Consider the following 16,628-nt stretch of genomic DNA (forward strand, 5'->3'; position numbering starts at 1 on the left):
AAGATGAAGTTCACGCCTACCCGATTTAGGGATAGAAGAAATATTGTTCTCTCAAGTACTGAATCCTGGTCTTGAACAAGGGGCCGCATCCTCTCACTGGGTTGAGAGAGTTTGGTTTAATGATCGGATCACAAACCAGTTGTTCATTAGAGAATCAGTAGGAACTTGAGGAATAAGACGTAATCTTGTGGGTAAAACAGATACTTGACCCAGCTGTTATTACGAACAACCTGTGAAGTGTTGACTTGCTGATTATAGTTAAATTATGTGGACATAATATATCTATAGTGAGGGGAGTGCAACTATGGGCTTTAGTGGAGTGTCCCATTAGTTAACGAATTTGGATTAATCTGGTCTAATAAGTTTAACCAATTAATCTCGGATCATTGGAGCCCATGATCTGTAGGTCTGCGAGGTCCCCCTACTAGCTCGTAACAGACTAGCTATAGAATAGCGTGATAAGTTAATTTGAATCATTCAAACTAGAATTAAGGGAATTAATAATTATATGAGATATAATTACGTGTTTAATTTGAGAATTAAATGGAATAGGAGAATTTATATTTAAATATGATTTAAATATATAAAGATGGATATGTGTAAAAATTAATTTAATATTTGATATTAAATTAATTAGTTTTATTTAAAATTTAATTTATGAAATTAATTTCATTTTTCAATTTTTAAAATCAAAATAGATTTTGAGAAATCAAGTTTTGATTTTTGATAAAATTGGAAAATAGAAAAACAAAAACATAATATGGAAAAGTCATGTTTTTCATTATCCATCTTTACATTTGCTCACACAAAGAGCATTCACTTTGCCTTGTCTTTCTCCAAGCATGAGCTGCAACTCATGCAACTCTCTCCTTTGCATGTTGATTTGCAATATATTGAAGAGTTTGGAGTGAAATTCGGGCATGCATTCAAGAGAGAATTTTAGAGAAAATTTAGGTTGAAGAAAGAGTTCTTCAACAAGATTGTTGCTGTGAGCTTTTCTCCTTCATCCCTTAATTCAAGCTTGTTTTGAGCCCCACAACTCAATCTAGAGCACCAAGAGAATAGTGGGGAATATCTTGAGGTGGCATGCAACAAGATTAGGAGAAGATTGCAGCTGGAGATCGAGTTTTGAAGAAGTTCTACAAGAGGTATGTCTTGAAACTCACTTGTTTTCTGCAAGAGCATGCTTTATATTTTGCCAAAATTAGTGAATTAAAGTGCTTAAATGATCCTTGTGCTTATGTTGTTGTTGATACTTTCCTACAACGGGGATGGAGATAGGGAATGCATTCCCCGTCCCCGTCCCCGTTTATCTCACGGGGAAGTTTTCCTCCCACTCCCTCCCTCATTCTCCGCCTAATCGGGGAATCCCCTGAAGGAAATCAGACCTGAGGATTTTCATGAGCAGCGGAAGGATTGTTCCAAATTCCATTCGACATTGAATATAAAAAATTACAGTACACAAATGGAAACTAATTGATCATGCAACAACTAGAAATTGCAGCATGCTTACACAGAGAATCAAGGGATAGTGTATGCGTACATTTGAAGAACTATTCTTCAAACTCCCTCGATCAATTTCCAATCGTCCAAGAACAGCAACTCTGCCCTCGAACACAATGACCAAAACAACAGCACGATCACAACGAACACTAACCCAACGAACGACCTCCAGAACCTCGATATCAATCGAGTTGAGTGAGGACACCACCACTACCTTGGTATTCTCGGTGTGAAAATCCAAGAGTTGTGGGCTCTGTATGATGAACTTGGTTAGAAGAAGAGGCTGGAGGACAACAATCGTGTAGACGATTAAGCAAGTGGGAGATGATATAGTCTATCGTATAGAAGATGGCAGCCTATCGTATAGACAATGCCACACGATCGTTTAGCTACGACCAACTGATGAACTGTCGTATAGATAATGTCCACGGTCGTTTAATCTCTCTATGAGCTATTACTTAGTGAAACACTTTCACTTGATAGCATTCTCCATGAGTTTCTTTACGAAAGTAGCAACTCTCTAAAATTAAGAAAACATTTTTTCTTTTATCTCACGGTTTCCATAAAACCACCAATAACCTCCCACTCAATTGGTTTTTAGAGAAAAATAGATAATTATCAAATAATAAATATTATTATAAATAAATATGGTAACCAACTTACCATATTATATTTATAACCTATAGTTTTAATATTTCATCTCATGAAATATGTAAACCATAGTTTTTTTTTTCTATTTTATGGTACTTAATGTATCTCATACATCACACTAATTATATCATATATGATTGAATTTCCTCTTGTCAATTTGAACATTTCCAATCAACTCCAAGAACTGATTCTCAACTTGAATCCATTGAGCTACCAAGGGGACCTTATGGACCTATAGCTTTAAGCTCAAACGGTATGTGAATAACTGACTAAACTCTTTAGTCACGGGATTCACCATCCGCTAACTGTCGGGCACTCCACTAAAGACCGACAGTTGTACTCTCTTCACTATAGATATATTTTGTGTTCATATCAACCAATCAATAGTGCGATAACCTTTCACAGATCACTCGTAAGTACAACTGGACCAATTTATCGTTTTGCCCTTGTAGTTACATCTAACTCCTTAAGTATCATTGATTCCTTTAATGAACATAAGTCATAGTCCTACTATGATTGAGTCATCTCTTCCAAAGAGAGGCTGTGGTCACTATGTTTAAGACTCGGAATCAGCCCTTAAGGGAGCAATCTATCTACTTACCCTTGCTTTGGGGAAGGAGTGAATTCCGTCTTGTGTAACTGAGTTCCCAGCTCCCAAATCAGACAAATCCCCAAAAAGGTAGGCTTGTTGAGTTGGCAATCTGGCCACTCTCACTCATACTAACCAAAGGACTGCCCTTAAAGACAGAAGTTCCCAAAATACTTTAGGATTAAGGTCATGTCACCTATGGTCATTTAGGTGAGATGTAAGTCTCAAGTATCAACGGCGTTATATAAAGAGATGAATCATCTCGTAGCTCGGTCTTATACAAACTCTTTGTATAAGACACCCTCGCTCGCATGTCTCCACATAAATGGTTAGGATCAACCATCTGTAGTAGTTCACAACACTTGTAAACCTCTACAAATTGAGCCATATCCGTAGTATCACCAGGATAAGGTATCCCTCCTTTAATCCTTATACTACATACCTTTTTAGATTATCACTTAAGGCATGATCCACTTGTATATCTCATATACATGTTTAAGTTTACATACAATAACCATGAAGTTTTGTTTATTGAATATGAGTAAATGAAAAATAACTCTTATTTTATTCATAACAATGTGTATAATGTTTACAAGCTATGAGACTCCGAAAGAATTAGGACACCGGGGCCCCGTCCCCATGGGAAAATTGGACATCTCTAAACTCAACTCAACTCATGTTGGTGAACCAAACACCCCCAAAGGATTAAATTCTATTTTGGTCATGAATTTTTTAATCTTATTCTATTTTGATCTATAATTTTTTTTTTAAAAAAACTCCGTTTTAGTTCTTAAATTTTTAAAAAGTGATTATTTTGGTCCTTTCTATTAAGTTATGTTAACTATTTAAAGATGAAATATGTTTAAGGATGAAATTGCATTTAACACGGGTTAAGCAATATAAAAATGAAGTAAAATATCTACTACCAACGTGCCAAAATAGTGAATAGACAAAATCTTAGATGCAAAATGACTTGAGATCTTCTATAGAAAGTAGTTTTACCACTTAATTCAAAATTGAAACCATAGATTTTTTCAAGCATAACTAACTTATTTGGCAATTTAGTCATCTAAAAATACAATTCAGTTCATCATTATGTTTAAGAGTTAATAAAATCTTAATAACAAGGACCAAAATAAGCACTTTTTAAAAGTTGAACATTTTTTAAAGTTTAGAGACCAAAATAGAACACAATTCAAAGTTCGGAGACCAAATTAGGATTTAAATCTAAAATTACACATGTATTTGATAACTCTTTTTCAAAATTATTTTTATATTTGGTTTATTATATACTAAAAGTATTTTTATTAATGCCAAATTATTTTAATGGATTTTTTTTTTTTTTTGGAGTGGTGGTGGTTGGAGTTGGTCGGCAACGATTTGTCGAAAGTGTGGTCGAAGGTGGCTGGTGACAGTCGTTAGAGGAGTGATTGAAGGTCGACCGATAATGATCGTCGAAAGTGGTAGCTGGATGTTCATCGACGCAGTTACCAAAGGTTGTGGGCGAAGTTTTGAGTTTCTCAAATTAGGGAGAGTTAACCATTATACTCAAAATTCATTTTTTTAAAAAGTTTGTTTCAAATTTTTATCCTAAACGGTTAAACCAACTTATTTATAACCTCATTTTTCTAAAATTTATTTTGAGTAGTTGTCAAACACTTATTTTTTTTTTTCAAAATGACTTATTTTTTTAAATTATTCACTTGAAAATGTATTCCAAACACACTCGTGATTTATGTTAAAAAAATATCTAATAGGTTAGAAAAAGAACATTACCATTTTCTATTTTTTGAAACCCCATGATACATATCTAGTTAAGAAGAACAAGGGGAAAAAGGTGACATTTCATATTTTATAAAAAAAATGTACATAATACAAATAAATCTGTACTTAAAGAAAAGGAGATTCATTTTTTCTTGAGACAAATAAATGCACTCTCAGTTTTAGATATAACGTTGCTAAAATTTACCTATTTATAAAACAGTGAAATATATAAATACTTTAAACCAACTAACATACATACATAAAAAAAAACCATAACCTACAGTTTGACATAAGAATTCATAAAAGAAGTAATAAACCACTTTATACCCAACTTATTCTTTTATTTTTTGTAAATATTTCAACCATAATTTAACTATGTAAAATAATAATGTCCGTTAGTTTGAGTGATTCACACGTGCTTAATGGGCTTCAAAAATATGGGCCCCATATTTCAGCCCAAAACGAATTGGACTTCAACGAGGTTTTTAGCCCAACTCAAGTAAAACCTCAAACTCCTCTTGTTTGTTAAAGTTTCAACAGATGTGAATTTGGGCTAAGTAAATTTAGCTCAATATTAATTCACATCACATATCTTTCTAAGAATCAAAAGTTCGATTTTCACCCTTACAGATGATATACTAAAAATATGAAATTTAACTTTTCACTTCTTGGTCGAAGTTATATGTTTTACGTCACTAACTGGTTGAGAGTATATAGTTTATGTTAGTTAGACAATACATAGTTTATTGGCAATTTTTCAGTAGATTGTGTTTGGAATAAACAATAATAGCTAATTGAATCGATTAAACTACTTTTGAAACTATTTTAGATCGTTGACCATCAACTCATAGTTAAAATAATTTTTATACCCTCTAAGAAAATAACTTCCAAGAGTTCTAAAAATAAATGACGAATAAAATGTTCAAAAAGTGAGAATTTGAAGAACTCGAATCTTCCATTCACAAGCATGCACGTTTTACTATTTAAACATACTAGAAAGACGTGTATATTTTACTATTTAAAAATGTCTATTAGAAGATAGAATTTTCAATTATTATCTAATAGATCTTTGACGAAGTATAAATAAAAAAAATATCGATCTATTAGATATAAATTTCAATTTTATGTGTCTAGTAGATCTTAATCTTTTTAGAAAAGAAATTGAAGATTGGAGTACAAATTTTGTAGTTTTGAAAGTTTGGTTATCAAGATTAGACAAATTTTAACGATTAAACTTATAATTAATATATATTTTTCATTATAATTGTGAGAATTTGAGCTTGCCAATTTTTTTCAAAGAAAGGAATAAAAAAAAAAAAAAAACTGTGGAACTAGTTTACCAAGTCATACCAATTTGACATTTTTTATCATGTTTGCTCATTCAAACCAATAAATCACATCATAGTAATTGATATTAAAGTGACAAATCATTAATAGTCACTTATTTATCTTTGATTTATTTGTGTTATTCTAAAGTTATTTTTCTAAATTCGCCATATAAAGGGAACTTTTATTTTTCTTCTTTAGTTCAATATCAAGTAAACTTTCCACACTAAAATAAAGGACTATGTTTTCAAATATAAATGTTCTTTAAGTTAGGTATATAGACCGCATTCTAGTTTTCATAGAACTTTATTACATGAGTAGCTTAGGATAAAAAGTTTTAGGTTATTTTATTTTAATGGTGCATAGAATATTGGTATATGCTTCAAGTGCACTGAAAGGCAATCATTTACTTATAAGTTACAACCATATTAACAATTCATTCTAGAAGTCAAAATAAGTATAGCTCAATTGGCATACTATCAACTTCAAAGTTAGAAGTTCGATTCTTCCTCCCCACATATTGTTAAATTGTCAAAAGAAGTTGCCTAAAATGACTTGGATAAAAAGACAATGATATCACACAATGTGATATTTACAATTTTTTTTTATAGTACATTAGCCACCATTGATCAATTCAAGAGAAAGTTGGTCTATTTTTTTCCCCTTTGAGTTCAACTTAGGGGCGAGAGATTCGAGTCTTCAATTTGAAGATTGATAGCACATATTATATGTTATTTGAGTTACGTTCAATTTAAGGAGTAAGAGAAAGTGAATTAAGTCTTTTAGATGCTACAAACTCACATATGAAATTTTAGAAACATGGAAGAATATCAATTTATACCACATATTAATTAAAACCCTAAACTAATAATTATATCAATTTTTAAATTTTGAACTTTTGTAGTTGTATCAATTTAAATCAAATGAGATAGACCTACATCCTATATTTCTTTCCGTGCAAGCACTCATCAATGCAACTTGATTCATTGGAGCTCTTGTTCTCATTGTGCTTGACCTATCCTAATTTTGAAAGGTATTTTTGGTAACATATTTAGTCGAGGTGGTTGCTTCATCACATCGGTTTAGATTGAAATTGGTTCAATTCAATGGTTTCGGGTTTTTAGGAGAAAATCTAAAATTAATCTAATCGACCAAATGATATTTATATTTAAATTTGAGTCTCTTAATAAGCAACAAACTTAGCATAGTTGGGTCTAGATTTGGTTGAAAGTACTCTATCAGTAGGCCAAAACATTTTAGGTTATCCAAAAGAAGTGGGATGACTAATGCGATTCCTGAATTCATGAAATCCAACTATAATAATTAATTCTTTGCCTTGGGAGAGGAGATTCTTCTTAATACTTGCAAACACTTCCCTTTCATTTCTCCGAGATATAGTATTTTTGAATCTAAATAGGGCAGGACATATACTAATGGGCACAAGCCCTACTCGCCATCCCTTTTTCTGGTCCAAAAGAGTGTGATAGCTAGATGTCGATCAACCCAAAACCATATTCTATCAGGGGAAGATGATGTGGAGATGCCCTACTTGGTCAAGAGTTTGAGTAGCCCAGTTTGACCGAAACAACTTCCTTTTGTGAATCTTAGCTCTTCTCTATCTTATTAATTCTTACTATTATCAGTTTAGAAACCGGTCTGGAAGAAAGGAACCTTAACGTATCAGGGTCGTATGCTTGGAACATTCTTACAATTTCGGCGATTACAAAGATTACAAAAAGGAGTATATCCATCTCCTTTCAGTCGAACTACTGAATGTTTCTCTCCCTTTCAGTTGAGCTACTTCGCTCCTCTTCCTTAGTGTCTTTCCTTTATATTTCTTCATAGGTTTGACATTTTGATTCGATTCAACACTCAAATCGAGTTGAAGCGAACAATTTACATTCTTATTTGAAAATATAATTTGCATCCAATAAAATACTATTTATGAACTAGTAATCCGTCTAAAATGAACTTGGTTTAAGTACTCGATGCTATGTATTAATGACTAATGAATCTGTATTTACAAATTCTCCATCTCTATTATAGTAAAAAGAATGGCAAACTAGTAATCTAGTAACGGTGTACGTGTACTTGTTAGAATTGATTCGTACCAAAATCAATCAACTTTTTCAAAGCTCTAGTTGCTCTAGTGAGCGTTCAACATGCATTGATTCTTTTGAAATTTAGTTGCTTTGGTTCCCTTTTATTGTTCCCATGTAAATATTTGAATGCAATTGTAACTCAGCACAAGTCTGATAATTATTTCGTTTTTTGTTTTTGGTTTTTGAAAATTAAGTTTATTTCCTCCTCATTTCTTACAATAATTTCACTACAACAATTTTGACTTTAAATGTCAATTTCGAACTGACATCATATACTTATGGTGACGATTATAAAACGCCATTGTATCCGTGTCATCGTAGGTTACAATGGCAGTTTTAAACTGCCATCATATATATATATATACGTGGTAGTTGTTTAGGTTATCGGTTTAGAACTGACATCAAACCCATGCCATCATACATTTACCATGACAGCTTGTTACGAAATCAGTTTGTAAATGACATTGAACACATGCCATCGTACACATACGATGGTGGTTTGTTAATAGCATTTATTTTTATAATCTATTATGATAGTTTAGAAGTGACATCATATCTTCTATAATTGACAACAAATATATTATCATAATATGGAATCCAAATCCCGCATATTTTTTTTTACAAAAATAATAATTCTCAGCCCTTATTTTAGTTATTTCTTTAATAAAAATGTTCAACAAAATAGGGACAAAATTCTAAAACACAACCTGTCATTTCATTTCAATATTTATTAGTTCGAATTTCAATACGATGCACTCAAAATAGCTATACAATACTTTTCAAATCTAGCAAAGTTACAAAAATAGTCTAACAACTAAACAAAGCTACACAATTTGTTTCAAACCTACACAAAATGCCTAAGAACTACCAAATGGTTCAAAATGAAGCCAAACAATATATGTTGTATCGAAACACAATCTAATTAAATGAAGCTTGACAATTGCACCCACCCAACTTGTACATCCTCATTGAGTTCTTGCGTAAAAGGGTTCTCAGTATCAAACTACATAAAAGCAAATAAATAACAAATATTATAATAAACTCATTATTAATAAGTACATAATATTAAGTTAGAAGGGTGATATATATATAAGAGATATGATAGGAATATCTGGATAATGCAAAACCTCTCTCATGAACCTCATTACATAATACTAATATTATTTACTTAAATGATAAGGTACTTATCCTTTGATTTATCACAAATTTATGTAACAAAAATTCTAAGGTAAGTTCTTTGAAGTATACCAAGTCATTTGAAATAAAGGGAGAAAAATACTAACCCAAATTCTTTGAATAACCATCCAAATTAAACTCTACGAAATCCTATATGAAAACAAACATGAAATCTGTAAGCATTTGAGGATAAAAAACTGAAATAGGAAGAAGTTATATAAACTAAACTTATCGACATAAACTCAACTCAAGAAGTAAACTCAACAAGTTAACGATACTCATAAACTAAATTGAATTTAGTAGAAACCATAACAAAGTTACAAAAAATAATCTGCCAATCGAACGAAAATACATAATATGCTCCAAATTTTTTTTTTGTTGAGGGCATTTCAATCTTTTTTAGCGAGGGCACTAGAAGACAATTAACAAGATTCTCACTCAATTGGCTAGTATCCTTGAAAATGGTGCAATTATGTTGTTGGAGTCAACTACTTTGGATAGATTCAGTATTTGATTGTTTTCCATTCACAACATCAAAAGTCTAGCATGCAAGATATAAATTAAAGTTGAACAATTTGTATATTAGAAAAAAGCACGGAGAACCATATAAACAATGAATAAGAATCAATTGAACTTGATATGAGAAAAAGAGTAACCCACGAGAAAAATGAATCCATCTTGGTGGAGCTGAATTTAAATGAAATTTTCAATAATAGTGGCTTCTTGCAAAAACAAATGAGTAATAACTTAGATCATCATTTCAAAATTCCAAAAAATTGGTTGTAAGAAAGAAAGGAAATTTGTTAAACTAGAAGTCTCGAACAACATAAAACAAAAAAATACTCTTGAAATTGTCTTTAACAATTTGAGTGAGGAGGAGTGGGGAGCAACTAACTATTTTCAAAGTGATAACTAGAAATAAAAATCAAGTAAGAAATAGTTCTAATAGAATTTATTGAACAAACTTCATGTATTTCATTAAACAAAGCAGCCAACACATTCAAAGAAGGTGAATTGTGAAACCAACAAAAAAAAAAAAAAAAAAAAAAAAAAAGGAAAGAAAGAAGGAAAGAGTTAAGGGGCAATAAAACAACATTATGTGCTCACTCTTCAATCCCTTTAATTTGAAGGAACGAATCAAACTGAGATTAGGGATAGAAAATACTTTTTTTAGAAAAAAGGAAAAAACACAGTAAGGTGAAATTTGCTCACTTTTGTTCTAAAAACAATGAACATTTGGAGCTTAAAATTGTTGGTCTAATGTAAGAGAGAAGGAAAAGAAGAAAATCAAACATTGCAAAAAAGGCATTGCATTAATGTTTATATTAACCCGAAAATCTTAGAAACACTGACGTTATTTTAATTCCATTTGTTTGAAAACCAATCACCTCTCTCACCATGTATCCTCGCATTCCTAAAAAGTCTAACGAAAATGAACATGATTTCATGTTTCTTTTCCTTTTCCACTCTTTTAAATAATCATGAATCATTCATCAACCACAAACAACATCGGATTCGTCAAACCAACCCATTACCATTAAATTGTTGGGTTTTATGCCCTATAACTCGTAAATAGTAAATGTTATTAATTGACTATCATCAATAAAGAGTTATCAATGTTAATTTAATTCAATAATGTTATTGATTGTATTGTATCCTATTTTGTCTTAATAACCTTATATCCAATAAACTAACATCTAATACTGTCTTATGAGTCTTGAGGTGTATGTGGGACATATAAGGATCAATGTTCAAGAAACAACCTAAAGGGTCAATAGTATAGGAATAATGTTGGGTACCTTATCCTGATGACACTATGGATATGACCCACTTTATATTTGATACAAATGCAATGATCCAATGCATTCATGAAGGTGACACGCGAGTGGGGGTATCCTATGTAATGAGTTTGTATAAGACCAGACCGCGAAATAGTAACCACTAGATGTAACACCTTAACTAGTTTGGTTCCTATTTCAATTGGACGACCTAGACAGCTTAGTCTTAGTCCTGAGTGTATTATGAACTCCTATTTACTAGAGATTGTCCTTTGATTTATATGGGAGAGAATGACCAGTTTATCAACTCAAAAAAGCCTATCATTTTGGGGACAAAACCGAATGAGAAGCTGGAAACATAATAATACAAGATAGAATTCACTCCTAACTTTAGGGTAAGTAGATGAGTGTTCTCTTAAGTGGTGTCTCTAAGACTTGAACAAAGGTCCCTACTCTCTCATTGGCCCGAGAGGGATTTCTGTTTATTAGTTGAGTCATAAATAGATTATTCATTAGAAGAGCACTAGTACCTAAGGATATAGAGGTTTACCTTAGCAAGATTTTCGTTTTGGTGAGATTTACCCCAATCATCAAAACACAAATCCTCTCTTTACCCTTTAAGAGAAATCTCTCTATCTCTTCCTCTTCCAATTAGTTGGAGACCACCTATCCTTCTATTGAAATCCTCGTGATTTGATTTAGAAGAATCGTATCAAGATGGAGGGTTTTTTTGTGGAGCTCAGAAATCTTCAAAGGTAAGAACAAACCATGTTATTTCACATGTTTTGTTTTAGAACACTATTTTTATTTATTCAAAAAATCGATTTTCGAAATATAAGGCATTCGCACGCTTTTGGGGATTCCATCGCTACATAAACATGTTGTTCTTACCGAGACTTCATTCGAATTTTGAGCCCTCCATCACCTCCTTCTGCCATTTTGACTTCTTTGTCAGAATCGAAATAGTAGGGAACGTCTTTGTCTTGCTAATCGGACAACATTTTTTTAGCTCTGCAAAGTCTCTGGCCTAGAATTGGTTATGTGGACCGTGCGCCTGGTACTTCTTGATTCTAATGCATCGTTTGTATTCCGGATGAGGCGTCAATTGAACGACCTCCATGGCGATGATTTTATCGTTGGCGGTGCAAACCAGCGGCCTTGCTGGGACCCCTTGACCCTATTTGAAATGAAGAAGTTAAGAGTTTGGAAGGCTAATGGCGAGGGCGAAGGCGTAGAAAGTAATGAAAGAAGAGTTGAGTCATGGAGGAAAAAGGTGGAAATTGAGAGTTTCCTCAGCCTCTGTAATGGAGGAATTTGAAGAAGGGATGAGGAAGCCAGTAATTCTCCGTCAGCAACATTAACATCGAAAGTGTTCCAGCCGAATACATTGAAGATAAAATTTGTAAGAGTTTACAACGCACATGCGGAAGCAATCAGGAAATTAAGCACTCCAACTGTTGGAGTTAGTATGCAATTAGCGGAAACAAACAGAATCATTAAGCACTCTAATTCATCAATTTTAGCAACTAAGAAAGCATGTTCAAGAACTTAAATTAGGATTTGATGATATACTTTTGAAGACCTTCTTCAATCCACGAATACTGCTTGAATTTCTACAGTAATTCCTCGTAGACCACCACTTGATATTCCTTACTATTCTCTAGGACTTTAGATTGGAATTTTGAGGAGAAGGACTGGTTCTTCCTCAATGTTGAAGAATACTTCTTCAACAATGAAAAAACTAGAAAAAAAATCTACTTGCATGACTCTCCAATCTCAACTCAACCACACTAGTTTTGTTCACTTCTCCCATGTAATCAGATTGCATAAGAAATTCACAGCTCTTACTTGAACATTTTAGTGGAATTGCGAGTTGAAAGTGGGAAAAACCCACTTAATTGGATTTTTCCAATTAAATCCAATTTTCTTTTAAAAATCAATTTTCTTTAAATTTAATTTTTAGAAAATTTAAATTAAAACTAAAATTGAATTTTCCAAAAAAATTCAAATTTCTAATTATATATATAAAATTAATTCAATTAATTAATTTTAAATAAAAATTAATTAATTAATTAATTATAATATTAATTTATTAAAACATCAATTCCCACGAACATGAATCCCTATTCATGTAAATAATATTTAAATCAAATTTAAATATTATCTAATTATCCAATTTCGTTTAATTATGTCACATATAATTAATAATTCCCTCAATTCAAATTTGAACGTTTCAAATTCTCTCATCACACTATTCTAAGGTTTAATCCGTTTATGAGCTAGTACGGAGACCTAATGGACCTACAGATCATGGGGTCCAACGATCTGAAATTAATCGGCTAAAATCTTTAATCCGAATTAACCAACATTCGTTAACTACCGGGTCAGTAAATTCTAATAGTTGCACTCCCCTCACTGTAGATATATTTATGTCCACTCGATATAACCATAATCAGTAAGTCAACCATTCACAGATTGTTTGTAATAATGGTTGGGTCAAAAGTTGTTTTACCCCCGAGATTACATCTTATTCCTTAAGTCCCACTGATCCTCTAATGAACAATTGGTTTGTGATCTAATCACTAAATCGAGTCCCTCCCGGGCCAATGAGAGGGTGGGGCTTCTTGTTTAAGACCCAAAGTCAGCACTTAAGGGAACAACCTCTTTACTATCCCTAAAAGCAGGTAGGAGTGAATTCCATCTTGCACCCTATGTCCCCAGCTATCTACCCGGTCTTACCCCTGAAATGGAAGGCTTATTGAGCTGATCCTGTTGAGCTAACTTTCGCCTATGCACATCTAAGGATAATCCCGAATAAACAAGAGTTCATAGTTACACTAGAAGAATTTTGGGCTTTAATGTTGGTTTTAAACTGACATTAAAGATAGTGTTATTAAAGCCCTTTAATGTTGGTCGTCTTTATTGTCGGTTTTAAACCGACATTAAAGGACTTTAATAACACTGTCTTTCATGTCGATTGCAATCGACATTAAAACCCTTTAATGTCGGTTGACATTAAAACCCTTTAATGTCGGTTGCAACTGAAGCCCAAGAATCAAATGAAGCCCTTTAAACCGACATTGAAGCCCAGAATCTGTCTATTTTATCAATTATTGTCCGTTTTTTAAAATTTTGTTGCCAAATCCATTTTGTAGATCAAAAAGTATAACATGACACATTATCATCGAGCGCTGTGGTTATGACATATTATTCATGTATGGATTGTAAATCTTTACATTTAATCCGCAAATTCTGCTATAAAATTATAATTTAAAAGGCCGTACAATAGTTCAGGCCTTGAAAACACAAATTACAAGTAATAAAAACATTATGATTTTATAAACATTATGAGTTTACTGTCCCTCTCCACTTGGTAAGTATGGATCCCTTCATAACTCTTATAGAACAAACCCCCCTAGCTTCAACAGTGTCTGGTTATAGGCATCTTTGTCTGACTACTGTTGTTCAAAGGATCACAAACAATAAAGGTTTAAGACAAATGATTGAAAGTGAAAATGTGATCAAAATTCATATTCAACTAACCGTGTTTATTGGGAATGTGCATAAATGGTACATTCAAGACAAAATTCTTGTAGTGAATGTGTTGGATCTTGAGTTCCCCAAGAAAAAACATAAAGAGGTTGCGATACCAAATCTTTACTCCTTTGTTGCACCTGCAAACAAGAAAACTCAATAGTTGAATAAATGCGAGAATATTCTTTTTCAAGATCTTGAAGAAGGGAAGCTTGGTTACCTAGATATGAGATACAAAGACGATGGAAAATTGCAGCATAACGATGCTACCACAACAAAACCAAATATTTACCTTGAACCTGTTCAAAAAAACACACTCCCAAAAATATTTCACAACCACTTATTCTCAACAGAACTATCAGAATTCCCAAAAAATGAATATTCAAGAACACATACATCAATAAGTAAATTTAGCTCACAATGTACTTCAAATCTCAAAAGTTATCACAAAAACTACCATAGTGCATGAATAACCTACAAACTACCATAGTGCAACCCACAAACTCAAACACCTTGAATAAAATCTAAACTACAAATAAATAGTTTAGAGCTCAAAACTTGAGCATTAAGGACCGTCAATAACAGATTTCATCAACATGATAACTTGACTTATTTATAATTTGCTAGTCTCAAGTTACCTAGGTCATCACTTTGAAATAATCAATCTTAAATAGTAAACAACGTTATTGTTGGGATTGGAGTCTTAAATCTCTATTGTATTCTCGTAGTTTGTAAACATTGTATAAACAAATTGTTATTAATAAATAATTATTTTATGAACATACACTCAATCCAATAAACTAAGATCCTAGATTATTTTTTGTAAGTTAAACAAGTATGTAGAAACATACAGGTGGATCTTGTTTAAATAATAACCTAAATGGTTTGTAGTGGATGGATAAGACTTGGATGGATAAGGCTGGGTACCTTATCCTGGCGACACTAAGGATACAACCCGCTTTGTAGATGTTACAAGTGTTGTAAAGTGCTGCAAATGATATGATCCGGGTCATTCATGTAGAGACATATGAGCAGAGGTATCCTATTCAAAGAGTTTATATAATATCGGACCATGAAATAATTAGCCTTATTATATAATATCGTTAATAGTAGAGACTTACATTTCACCAAGATGATCATAGGTGACATAACCTGAATCCTGAGTGAGTTGTGAACTCCTGAAGGCGGTTCTTTTATTTGTATGGGTGAGAGTAGCCAGATTGCCAACTTAATATACCTACCATTTTGGGGATTCGTCTGATTGGGGAGCTGAGAACACAACTACACAAAACGGAATTCACTCATTCCCTGATAACGGGGTAAGTAGATAAATTGCTCTCTTAAGGGTTGATTCTGGGGCTTGAACAATGTGGTCATCCCTCTCTTGACCTGAGAGAAACTTGGTTATAGTTGGACTATGACTTTTGTTCATTAGAGGAATCAGTGGTACTTAAGAAGTTAGATGTAACTATAGGGGAAAAACGGTAATTTTGGCCTAGCTGTACTTACGAACAATTTGTGAAGGGTCATCGCACTATTGACTGGTTATATCCAATGGACACGAAAATATATCTGTAGTGCAAAGAGTGCAGTTGTCGGTCTTTAGTGGAGTGACTGACAGTTAATGGATGTTGAGTAATTTAATTAAAGAGTTTAATTAATTATCCAAGTACTATTGGAGCTTCAATCTACAGGTCCATAAGGTCCCATCTATAACTCAACAGGGATTTAATTGAGAATTAATTTTAGATTAATTTGAATTGTTCGAATGTATTGAGGAAAATTAATTATATATGATATAATATATGTATATATATATATATATTAGAAAATAAAAAATTTAATCGAGGACGGGGATGGGGCGGGGATACTCTCCTCGTCTCCAACTAAAGACCTGGTTAGAATCCCCGGTTTGACCCCATCCCCGGTCAAACCGGGGATTCCCCACCCTGCAGTAGGGACCAGATCTCGCAGGAATTTTTGCCAACCCTACCCCCACTCGCATGTCTCCACATGAATGATTCAGGATCACATCGTCTGTATTAAATACAAAGTAGGCCACATCCATAGTGTCCCCAAGTTAAGATACTTAGTCTTATCCATATACTATAGACCATTTTGGCTATAACTTGAACTTGATCCACTTTTACGTCTCCACATAAAGTTCAAGTATTCTTGCTATATTTTGGGGTTCTTAGTTTATTG

The sequence above is a fragment of the Benincasa hispida genome, chromosome 11 (genome assembly GCF_009727055.1).
Source record: "Benincasa hispida cultivar B227 chromosome 11, ASM972705v1, whole genome shotgun sequence".
Lineage (NCBI taxonomy): Eukaryota > Viridiplantae > Streptophyta > Magnoliopsida > Cucurbitales > Cucurbitaceae > Benincasa > Benincasa hispida.